Source organism: Ovis aries, chromosome 13 (assembly GCF_016772045.2).
Source record: "Ovis aries strain OAR_USU_Benz2616 breed Rambouillet chromosome 13, ARS-UI_Ramb_v3.0, whole genome shotgun sequence".
NCBI lineage: Eukaryota > Metazoa > Chordata > Mammalia > Artiodactyla > Bovidae > Ovis > Ovis aries.
This window is the reverse complement of record NC_056066.1, coordinates 73,241,792-73,254,106: the sequence shown is the minus strand read 5'-3', so window position 1 is coordinate 73,254,106 and position 12,315 is coordinate 73,241,792. Positions and strand designations below refer to the sequence as shown.

Below are 12,315 nucleotides of genomic sequence, written 5' to 3'. Positions count from 1 at the left end.
TGACATCTTTCTGATTAGGATACTATCTTTACCATTAGACAACCCTACTTCATGGTCCCTAAAGGTAAGAGGCAGAGGGAAGCCAACTTTTAATAAACTTTTAAGAAATTTTCCAGTCTGTAGACTAATTCAGAGTTAGAAGTTACTTAGTACATAAACAGCACCTGTGCAACTCTACCCAGGAACAATTCCAATTAATAACAGTCCTGGCCAAAGCCAATTCAAAGTGAAGCCATCCCATGGAGTTATTACAAAAGAGTGATAAAAAAATACAATTAGCACTGCTAAAGGATACTGTGAAACTCTTCAGCTTACTAGGCTCCTCAATTAAGGTCCCCTCACCCCCCACTTCTTCTCTTCCCGAACATTAAAAGTTCAACCATACCTCTCCAAAGAATCCTGACTACTCCCTGAGACCTCCCAAATGTACACGCCCTATTTCTCAAAATAAAATGTGGCCTTTTTGGTTTGGAGTCAACTATTTCAGGCTTCTTTGGGATCCCTGCAAGAGCTCTTAGAGATGGAGAACCATTATGATACGGTAAAATTGAATGCATGCCTTAAAAAATGTATCTATCTATTCAAAAATTTCTTACCTACAACCCCTGCCCCCAACTTACAACAAACAAAATCCATAGCTAAATGTCTGATGCCTACTGCTTACATAACTTGTGCTTATATAACAAGGATTTTGAAGCAGCTAGACCAATTTCAACAGGAAATGGGTTACACAACACCCAGCAGTTTGGAGGAAGGCAGCAGACAAGGGAGGAATGAAATTGTCCCTATCTGTGCATCCTAATAAACCTCCTATACCCATCGTCTTTCCCTAGTCCCACTGCCTTCAGTCTCCCATTTTCTTTAACCCCCTTCATATCTGCTATCAGATCCATTTTAAAGCTCTGATCAAGTCACTGTCTGCTCAAAATTCTTTAAAGTTCCCAACTACTGCCAGTAAAGTCAGACTTCCTCCCTTGTCAGTGTAGGCTTTCCAAGCTGTCTTCCCAGACTTTTGCCCTAATAGACCATCTACGCAGTAGGTGCTTCCGTCACGATGCTCTTCGTCCACATGCTTTTTGGTCTTTGCTCATCCAGCACTCCCTCTACCTGGAATAGCCTTTCCCATTTATTCTGCATTTAAAATTCTTCAGAGCGTGGCTCAAAGGACACTCCCTCCATGAAACCTTTCTTAAGCTGCTTAACCTAAGCTGTCTAATAAGACTGCCCAGGCCACATGTTAAAATTGTACTGTTTTGGATATACGGAGTTAATTTTTTTTAATTACCAAAATTAATTTCATCTTTCCCCCTCACATTTTAAAGGTAGCTACCAGAGTAATTTTAAACTACATGGGACTCACATTCTATGTCTATTGGACAGCACTGCTCTAAGCTGAAAACAGTCTCACAAAGCGTTTCCTCCACACTTCTCTTTAATGTCTTATCGCGTTTCTTCGGTACTAAAATTATTTGTCTACGTCCCTTAAGTCCCCTCCCACACTACAAAGCCCTTTAGGGCACATCCCCCACAGCACCTTGTGGAGAATCGGCATGAATGAGTTTTCACTGAATGAACAAACAGATCCTAAAACGGCAAATCTGGTAGAGTTCTGTCTCTTCTCAAGTAATTCAAAGCACCTATTCTTCACAAGCACATTAGATCCTCATTAATCCATACCTCACTCCATTCGCTTCTGACTCCAAAACCCCCTCAGTCATGCCCTGACTCTCACTCAGGAACTTCTGATGACTCTCTCTCTTCTCTACTCCATCCAGCTGAAATTCTTACCTGGCTTGCAAAGTCCTCCATAACTTGGATCCTCTGTACCTGTTTTTCATCCACTGTTCTCCGACACGCACCTTCCTCGCAGGCTGCACATCACCAGATACCCTCAAATGTCAGGCTTAAACATGTCTGAAATTACTTCTGTAGGTCCCTATTTACTTCCTGCTGGGGCAAACTCTACCCATCCATGTGGGCCTACAAAGCCTTCCCTGACTACCCTAGTCCCCACTGATCTACCCAGACTATGAATTCAAATACACTGTGGCCTCTTACACAGTCCGCGCTTCTCCAGGCCTCCGTTCTATACGCTCTATGGTCCAGGTGATGAGCGGTGGACCACGTACAGTGTGTCACATGTATGTCTTCTGAAGGAAAGCTTTGCATTTCTTTCTCATCTAATGCCTAAAACTCTGCCAAGAACAAAACTAATACTCAAGTTATCTGTGAATTTTTTCAGCAAGTCATTACTCGGAGGCTACTTGTATGTGGTGTGAAAAGAGGCCTCTGTGTGAGAGCAGGGGCTGACACATGGCCCTGTCAGTTCAGTTCAGTTTCTCAGTCGTGTCCGACTCTGTGACCCCATGGACTGCAGCATGCCAGGCTTCCCTGTCCTTCACCAACTCCTGGAGCTTGCTCAAACTCATGTCCATCGAATCGGTGATGCCATCCAACCATCTCCTTCTCTGTCATCCCCTTCTGCCTTCAATCTTTCCCAGCACTGGCGGCTTTTCCAGTAAGGCTGTTCTTCACATCAGGTGGCCAAAATACCTGAGCTTCAGTATCAATCTTTCCAATGAATATTCAGGACTGATTTCCTTTAGGATTGACTAGGTTTGATCTCCTTGCCATCCAAGGGACTCTCAAGAATCTTTTCCAACACCAAAGTTCAAAAGCATCAATTCTTCGGTGCTCAGCTTTCTTTATGGTCCAATTCTCACATCCATACATGACTATTGGAAAAAACATAACTTTGCCTAGATGGACCTTTGTTGGCGAAGTAATGTCTCTGCGTTTTACTATGCTGTCTAAGTTGGTCATAGCTTTTCTTCCAAGGAGCAAGGATCTTTTAACTTCACGGCTACAGTCACCATCTAAAGTGATTTTGGAGCCCAAGAAAATAAAGTCTGTCACTGTTTCCATTGTTTCCCCATCTATCTGCCATGAAGTGATGGGACCAGATGCCATATCTTAGTTTTTTGAATTTGAGTTTTAAGCCAACTTTTTCACTCTCCTCTTTCACTTTTATCAAGAGACTCTTTAGTTTTTCTTCACTTTCTGCCTTAAGGGTGGTGTCATCCACATATCTGAGGTTATTGATATTTCTCCCAGCAATCCTGATTCCAGCTTGTGTTTCATCCAGCCCAGCGTTTCACATGATGTACTCTGCAAATAAGTTAAATAAGCAGGGTGATGCTTCCTAAGGTGCATTCCAGTGAGTGATCACACAATCGTGGTTATCTTGGTCATTAAGATCTTTTTTGTACAGTTCTTCTGTGTATTCTTGCCACCTCTTCTTAATACCTTCTGCTTCTGTTAGGTCCATACCATTTCTGTCCCTTATTGTGCCCATCTCTGAATGAAATGTACACGGCCTTGTCAGCTCAGTCAAACTCAGTCTTCCAATTCCTGAACTGTTGCCCTAACAGCAGCTTCTTCGGTGCGGAACAGCTATGCCCGTGAAAAAGACAGACGAGGAATTAAATAAATGTGGAAATCTTTTTTAAAAAGTACACAGGGCAAAACAAATTGGAAGCAGTGTGATTCCTCTAATAGTATCGATACATCACCATTGGCCCACAAATGTGAGCCTGGAATTTTAAAAAAAGAAAAATAAAGGAGCCATGAGAAGAAAAAACAAGTCTAGATTAATCTTGTACAGGAAGAGAGTATGTTACAATGTTCACATTCCTAGATAAGACTCCACCCTTCAATGTCCTGAAAAATGGGACACACTCCTTAACTATAACACTTTCATTCATTAGTTCCTGATTTCCTTAGGAGGTGCCAGTGAAAGTGAAGTGAAGTTGCTCAGTCCTGTCTGACTCTTTACGACCCCATGGACTGTAGCCCACCAGGCTCCTCCATCCATGGAATTTTCTAGGCAAGAGTACTGGAGTGGGGTGCCATTTCTTTCTCCAGAGGATCTTCCCAACCCAGGGATCAAACTCGGGTCTCCCACATTGCAGGCAGATGCTTTACCGTCTGAGCCACCAGGTGGGTGCCAGTAGTCATGGTTTATATACCAGGACCTACCATTCCCCTGGTGAGACTTTTGAATCAAGGACCCACCAAGGAAAGCACTAGCAAGAGAGCCTTTATTTGCCCCTAAAAAGCCTTAAATGACCACAGTCTCCTCATCAGGCCTGCCTGGCACTAAAGCAGAGTCAAGACACCAGAGTGGACAGAGGAAGCCGCTGACACATGTCAGAGCAGAGGTCTCAAGCACAGGTTTCCCCATCTCTTCTCAGCCACTGCAGGCTGCATTTTAGAGGACTGGGGAGCACTGGCTGATTAAACCAGCAACTGCTTAGCGAAGAAGGGGAAACTGTCTTACGTAGCCAACAGAGGAATGGCTAAAAAGACACAGTTGGTACAAGATTACATGGCCATCAAAAGGGATTTCATGTCATAGATTTGTTAAAGAGGTGTAACGGGAGGGTGAGTTTACAATTAGTCTTCCATTTTGTAAAATGTCCCCTAAAGAATATTATGAAGAATAATTCTAAAGGTGCCCATGAAACAACAGGATTTCCCTCAAATAAATGAAAACCTAAATAGTAAATGCTGAAACAAAAGTATAAATCAATCAACCTAGCCCTTCTATCTGGATTCTTTGCTTAAGGGACATTTTTTTTAAGCCTGGGTCAGAATCCTGAGAAGTCATTTTCCAGTGGCCAGAAGGAGACATCCAAGAATAAGAAAGGAAAAAAAATTAAAAACGACTATTCACTGCTAATATAAAAAAAAGGCACTGCAAAGGACCTTATGGAATGTGGGTTTTAGAAGTATTAGCTTTCAGCTATGTTTTGTTTTCAAGGAAAAGAAAATGCCCAATTCTAGAATTGAGGTTTTGAGTTTAGCAATTTGCTAGAAATTTAAAATGAGGAGTCCATTACCAGGTGTCAGGATTACCGAGGGCTTCCCTGATGGCTCAGCTGGTAAAGAATTCGCCTGCAATGTGGGAGACCTGCGTTCGATCCGTGGGTTAGAAAGATCCCTTAAAGGAGAGAAAGGCTACCCACTCCAGTATTCTGGCCTGGAGAGTAGGACGTGACTGAACGACTTTCACTTCACAGGATTACCGAAGTTCCAGCATTAAAACCCATGTGAGTGGGATCTGTTTCTAGGAAAGCCCTACACACAACACATCTGGGCTTCTAAAGAGAAATCAGGTGACTTTAAAATTAATGTCTCTGAATCTCAGTTTCCTCACATGTTAAAAGGAAACATTAATAGCTATCAAAAAAGACCATATACATAAAAATGCCTAGACAGTGCTGGCCAAAGTGGAGGCTCATAAATAGGCCTACACTCTTAAAGTTACTTCACAGAAACATAATGTACATAAGTTGGTATGTGTTGCAATAACTGCAAATGAAAAAAGAAAACACTACCAGCATTTCCAAGAACTCTTTTTCGGAGTTCAGTATAGTACGGTTCTCCCCTCCGAGAGCTGAAACTCCCAGGGTAGAACATGAGAAGGGCGCACACAAGAATCTCCTTGAGGAAGCAACCAGGTAGAAAGGGAGGAGGTTTAGCTGTAAAGAGGCCGGGTTCTTCTTGGTTTTATGGGTTGGAGGGGTTCTGAGAGAAAAAGAGGGCTCTAGGCAGAGACAAGAAACACAGATGTACGAATAAAATGCATTTGTTTCTAGATGCAAAAGAAATCACAGGCCAAAGTAGAGAGGAAATGAGAAAAGGCACAATCTGGAGATCCCAGCATCACTGACGCAAAGGACACAAATCTGAGTAAACTCCGGGAGAGTGGAGGACAGGAAAGCCTGGTGTGCTACAGTCCATGGGGTCATGAAGAGTTGGACCTGACTTAGCAACTGAACAACAAAGAAATTTGGAGAGAAGAAACTGACAGGAGCACCCTAAAAATCTATGCTAGAAGGTTCCATGGGGTGAGGAACTGACAGTAAATTCTGAATAGCATTCACTGACGTACCACCCCAGACACAGCATCCACAGCACCATTAACTCAAACTCACAGTTCTGGAGTCACGGCTGGAGGAGAAACAGATGCCAGGTGACTGTGGGAGGGACTGAGAACGCCAGTGGGCCCAGGTGTTTGGTGGGTGTTACCCAGAGAAAAATGAAGTACTCCTGGCTCTTAAAGAATTTTAACTGCTCACTGAAAAACACCCGCTCTAAAAACAGGTCTGTGTGCCATTCTACACACAAAATTCTGAGTACTGTAACAAATTTAATTCCATTCACATGCTTACAGGCTCTTTGTTAGAAAATGAAACACAACTGCTGGGCATACACACCAAGGAAACCAGAATTGAAAGAGACATGTGTACCCCAATGTTCATCGCACTGTTTATAATAGCCAGGACATGGAAACAGCCTAGATGTCCATCAGCAGATGAATGGATAAGAAAACTGTGGTACATCTACACAATAGAGTATTACTCAGCCATTAAAAAGAATACATTTGAATCAGTTCTAATGAGATGGATGAAACTGGAGCCGATTATACACAGTGAAGTAAGCCAGAAAGAAAAACACCAATACAGTATACTAACACATATATACGGAATTTAGAAAGATGGTAATGATGATCCTGTATGCGAGACAGCAAAAGAGACACAGGTGTGTAGAGCAGACTTTTGGACTCTGAGGGAGAGGGAGAGGGTGGGATGATTTGGGAGAATGGCATTGAAACATGTATACTATCATGTAAGAAACAAATCGCCAGTCTATGTTTGATGCAGGATACAGGATGCTTGGGGCTGGTGCACGGGGATGATCCAGAGAGATGATATGGGGTGGGAGGTGGGTTCATGTTTGGGAACTCGTGTACACCCGTGGCAGATTCATGTCAATGTATGGCAAAACCAATACAGTATTGTAAAGTAAAATAAAGTAAAAATAAAAATTTATTAAAAAAGAAAAGAAAAGAAAATGAAACACAGCATGTCTAAAATACAAAGGCAATAGCTCTGATATCCAGCCAACACTGAATTATGGAGAGAAATATCACTTCTATTTCAAAATTTGTTCCTTCATATCAGTTATTGAATATCACTGCTAATTATGTCCAATTAGCCAGAATCAAACTTAAAAACAATCAAGGTGTTATACCAAGGTCATACAATGTGAATCAATAGCAGACAGGACAATAAACTCATCTCTCGGCTTGAAGTGATCTATAATATAGAATAAATTTTTTTTAATGTGCTAATTCTGATTCAGAAAGATAACCAATTGGTCAACCAGGTGAATAGGGTTCAAAAGCTCTGGGCCCACCAACACAATAGAACAACACAGTCCAACTTACCAGTTCCAACTCCACAGGTCACCTGACCTCTGTGAAGTCTGTTTTCTCATGCATAAAATAAGCAAATCTACCTTAGAGGGTTCTTGTAAGGGGTAAATTAGTTCACAATGCAAAACATTTAGCAGAGTCTCCGTAAGCACTAAAATGGCAGCAACAGTATATTCCACACAGAAGTCAATAAATAAATGGTCAGCCAGTGAAGGGACACTTACTTACACACCTCATTTCTCTTCAATCCATATGGCTTTCTTCAAGACTTTTAAGAGGAAGGTGCATGTTAACTTACCCACGCCTCCTTCTAAGATAGCATTTATCAGAATCTAGAGAAATGTCTTTGTTGGCTCCCACACTGGACTGTGAGCTTAAGATGGGAATCCAGACTTCCATCTCTGGGCGCCCAACACGTGGCATGATGCCTGGCACGATGCATGTGAAACTATCTGACCAACTGATGCAGCTTTTTAAAGAAGTGAACAAGGCTGCTATTTCCTATGTGGAAAGAGGTAAGCAGACCACATATGGCCTATAAAATACAGAGTACATTTATATGCTGTCTTAAGAGTGCTCTTTGAAAAGAGCCATCTCAGCTCCAACCAGGAGACCACAGCACACTTTCTGACCAATCATTTCTCAGGTACCCCTTGTTCTATTTATAGGTTCTAACTGAGTTCCAAAAGCCCTTTGACTCCCCTCTTCAGAAGTCCAAACGATTAGCTATACAAAAAGCCATACCAGCTTATTAGTAAATAATAACAAAATATCCCTCATTTATGGTCTGCCTCAATGTGCAAAACAGGGGGTTGTATCAACTCCTTTCATCTAAAGTATCCTAAGGGGTAGGCGTCACCATCCCAGTAACCTGTCCAGGGTCTCACAGGTGTACTTGGCACATGCTCTTTCCTCTGTGTAGCACCATCTCCTAAAGACCAATTATGACTCTGAATGATTACTGAAGGAAAAGAGAGAAAGAACACTTTTTCAACGAACCACACAAAGTTATCAGTGAGGTCTGAGAACTGGCCTTAATTTATGGAGCTTTAAAAATCAAAATCAAACTAGCAGTTCAAACAGCATATGCCAAAAGCTCATCAGGCTTTAAGGTGAGGTTTGTGGGCAAACAGTAACAAATGGCAAGGACTCACTTCGACTTTATTGTCTCCTCCAATCTCTGCCCAGGTCAAGGCTATTCAGAAATAACTTTTTATTGTTGGGTCTCTTAGGGAAAACAATAAAATAAACTAATCAGTACAGGAAAAAACTTACATAACAGAGGGCTGGCCAGATTATTAAAAAGTCACCTTACTAACCTACAGTCTGCTAGAAATGCCTTCATCTTGAGGCCATCAATCAATTTCATCTCATTGTAACAGAAACACATAATTATGCTTATGTTAGAAAATCTTTTAGCAGAGAAAGCAGAAGAATGGCTGACTTTCAACATAACACATGACAAAACAGAAAGTACTTTCGTCCATTTTTCCCCCCTACGTAGTCTCTTCAGACAAATTCCCTCAGAATCTAGCTCTGTCAGTTTCTCCATCATGACAGAGAAGACTAGAACCTATTTGTGGGGAGACCAAGATGGTTCTAAAACTTAAAAATTGCTATTACACAACCAATTTCTTGCCTCCTAGCTAGTGAGAATTGTCACCTCTCCCGAGAAAAACATAGGAACCTAGGAACTTAAATTCCCTTTACAAGTAAATTTTAGTTCATTCTCTAAGGTACCCTTCATTTAAAGGAAAACCTCTTAGTTTGATGCCACTGAAGGAGCAGGCAGCACAAAACGATGTTCTAATTTAGAATTCTTTCTCTACTTATGGATATATATTAATAGATATTTGGTCCCGACCAAATTCTATTAGAACCACCTAGGATTGGATAAATCAGTATGCCATAAAGTGATTGATGAATTTTCTCCCTAGTACCAAGCAAATACTAGAAAAACTGGATTTTTCAGAAGCTTCCTTCCTAAAGCACACCAGCAGTTATCTTCCCTGCATTCCACAATAAATATACTCCCCCCACCCTGCAATAAACTATATTTCCAAAAGTAGCTAAAATTCTCATCCAAACACATTTACTTGAAGAAGATACATGTAAAGAAAAATTAACTACTACATGGTGTTCACATGAAAGATAAACATGTGCTGTTTCTACCACAAGTAGAAATCTATCATTAGAGCCAGACTGCCTGGGTTTGATTCCTGGCTCTGGCACTGACCCAGTGCTGCGTGTGTGTATGCCTCCAGGGAAATTATTTAACTTCTCTGTGCCTCAGTTTCCTCAACTAAAACGGGGCTAGCAGTACTTACCTGTCATAGGTTGTTATGAAGACTTAGTTAATACGTGTAGAGTGCTCAGAACAAAGCTTGGCACATATAAACAACAGCTATTATTACTATTACAGCTTGATACCACCTCATCAGTTGATGAATAAACATTGGATGGACTCTCTATGTGCCTATGCATTATAGCACATATGCATGTGTCTTATCTATATATATGTATACTCACAAATATAGTCAAATAACATTTATTAAACATCAGGTAGATTTCACACCCTTATTTTAATTACTGAGTTTGTCACAATAATACATCAAAGACTACTACCGTGTGCACTGACCAATGAGAAAATTGGTCCACAATGCAGTTCCATAATACCATACCAGTTTTTTTTTTTTTTAAAGCAACATGTATACAAAGTAACATTGGGTCTCATCAGAATGCAACCAAGGGGGGAAAAGCCCTTAACAGTGAACTCTGTGATTAAAACACAAAAGCTTATATTTAACAGTTTACAGTTTGTAAAAAGGTCTCTTGACAAACCTGGAGATAGAGAAACCAGGAACCAGAGATTAAGCAGAACACTGAAGATCCCACAACTAGAAAATGCTGCAAGGAAGGGTGGAATCGAATTTACCTGACTCCGAGTCCAGTGCTCCTCCTGCTTCACACCCACAGCCGGGCAAAATACACTTTTTGCAGCGGCCCAAATCTCCGGAGACTCTGCCTCAAGAACTAGCATTATGGGAATGTGCTCAGCCTGGCTCTCTGGAGGCTGCCTCCCCAATCTATAGAGCTCTGATTCTAAAATGGCTCCAACCTAACACAAGCACTGCCTGATGGGAAATGTACAGAAGATTATAGGGTAGGAGCCACACTCCTGGGACTGACAGGCCATAAATATTTGCTACTGATGAAGGAGGATATTCAACTTGGAAACCAGGTGTGTGGTCTAGGCCAAATCATCTCCTTTCTCTGAAGGATTTCATCTGTAAGACAGGTGAAGGGTTTCTTATCTCACTGAAAGGAGGTAACAGAGAAACAGTTCAGCAGTGGCTACTGGATTAGCTTTCCACCATGAAGATCACCTGGAAAATTCTAACTTGGGTCCAGCACAATGCCAGGTTTCATGCTCACCATGTGTGCTAAAAATGAGGGCTCAGGCAACTGACACATTCCTAAACAAGAAATGGAGTGCCCTGGAAGCAGTCAAGAAGGAAATGACCAAGAATCAAGAACACATATTAATACATAAATTTCTAACATGAAAAGGCAAAAAGCAGAGTACCCATGTGTCTAGTTCTGTAAGCTGCGTGTGTGTGTGGTTTCATATGAACAATTGAGATAGACTGAGAAATGCAGACAATTTTTCATATTCTTCCAAGTGCTTCATCTTTCTGTTCTGGCTCCCGTGGCCGCCTGATGTTCTATGTTCATAATAGAATCTTGCCAAATCCTCTCTCCCACACAGGGCAAGTAAAATCAGAACCTGATGCGATCTAGCCTTACTAAAGGGAAAAGCAGTGATGGCAAGGACAAGAGACAAAAATTTTACAGAAAGGTTGGCAACCTGTCTTACCAATACTGCCACCTTTCAAAGCCCCATTACACGCAGAGTTCTCCATTTGCAATAGACAAAGATGCACTCATTCTGTGCAGAAAAGGGTCTTAATTACTCCCACCCCTTCGCCACCACCAGGGAGGCCACCAGGCAAATTTCAGTCCTAAAGTCGCGTTAACACACAGTATGGGGAATTTGGGGCGAGGACACAATGACTCTGGCATTAAATGACGGTAAATGCCGTTGGGAAAATATTCCAATTCTGAGCCTCAGACATTTTATTTTTTTTCCTGGGGATCCGGCCTGACTCAGTAACCAGTTCCAGCAAATGCATTTTCTTGATACAAATCTCAACCCTGTGCCTCCTAGGGAATCTCGGGTCCTGCCAGGCTCCCAAACCAGCGAATGATGATGAAATGGCTTTACTGCAAAGTGGGAGGGGGGTTTTCCCTTTGCTCTCTCCCAAGGTTAAACCTGTTACCCATCCCGGGGGGCGGGGGGTGCGGGTAACGAACAGAGGAATTGGGCCTGAAAGCTCGCCTGCATTTGGTTACATTTTCATTTTTGAAAACCGGAAAGCGAGGAACGAGGGTGACCGAGCTGAAAGGGTACGATCTGGCCGCTCAAGGTGCAGGGAAAGGTCGCGCGGGGATCGAGGCTGGGTCGTGAGGAAGAGTCGGGAGTCCGCGACTCCTCGTCCGTTCCCGCCTGGTATGGGGAGCCGCACCCCGCCCGCCGGGCAGGGCCGCGGGCGGCGAGGGTGGCCCGGGCCTCTCCCAGAACGACGGGCCCGGCCCCGGAAACAGGGAGGGGCCGCGGTGAGGCAGAGCCCGCGCAGCGGGCGGCCTCGCGGGGCCGAGAAGGCCGCGCGCCGCCGCCCCCGAAGCCCACCCGGGAGGTCGCCCTCGCCGCCGCCGCCGCCGCTGCCAGTGATGGGGGAGCCGTGGGCTCGGGCCCCTGGGGGCCTCGGGCGGACCCCGCGCCGCACTCACCGTGGGAGGACTGCAGGGGGCAGAGAACCTTGCGAGCAGAGCTCCGGGCGCAGTGACCGCTTCCTCCCCAATCCCACTCCTCCGGCGGCGGCGGCGGCGGCTGCAGAGGCGGCGGCGGCAGCTACCCCGGCTCCGGAATCGGCGGCTGCGGCGGCTCCACTTCCGCTCCGGTCACCACTTCC

The 12,315-nt window shown here is 43.5% G+C and overlaps 1 protein-coding gene across 1 annotated transcript in view; it reads right to left on the bottom strand.

Annotated features, from left to right (window-relative positions):
* The window catches only part of YWHAB (tyrosine 3-monooxygenase/tryptophan 5-monooxygenase activation protein beta), a 21,859-nt gene extending 9,544 nt beyond the window's left edge, over positions 1 to 12,315 (bottom strand). The window contains exon 1 of the mRNA XM_027977229.3: positions 12,134 to 12,315. The gene's annotated coding sequence lies outside the window, so the exon portion shown is untranslated. The remainder of the gene's footprint in view (positions 1 to 12,133) is intronic.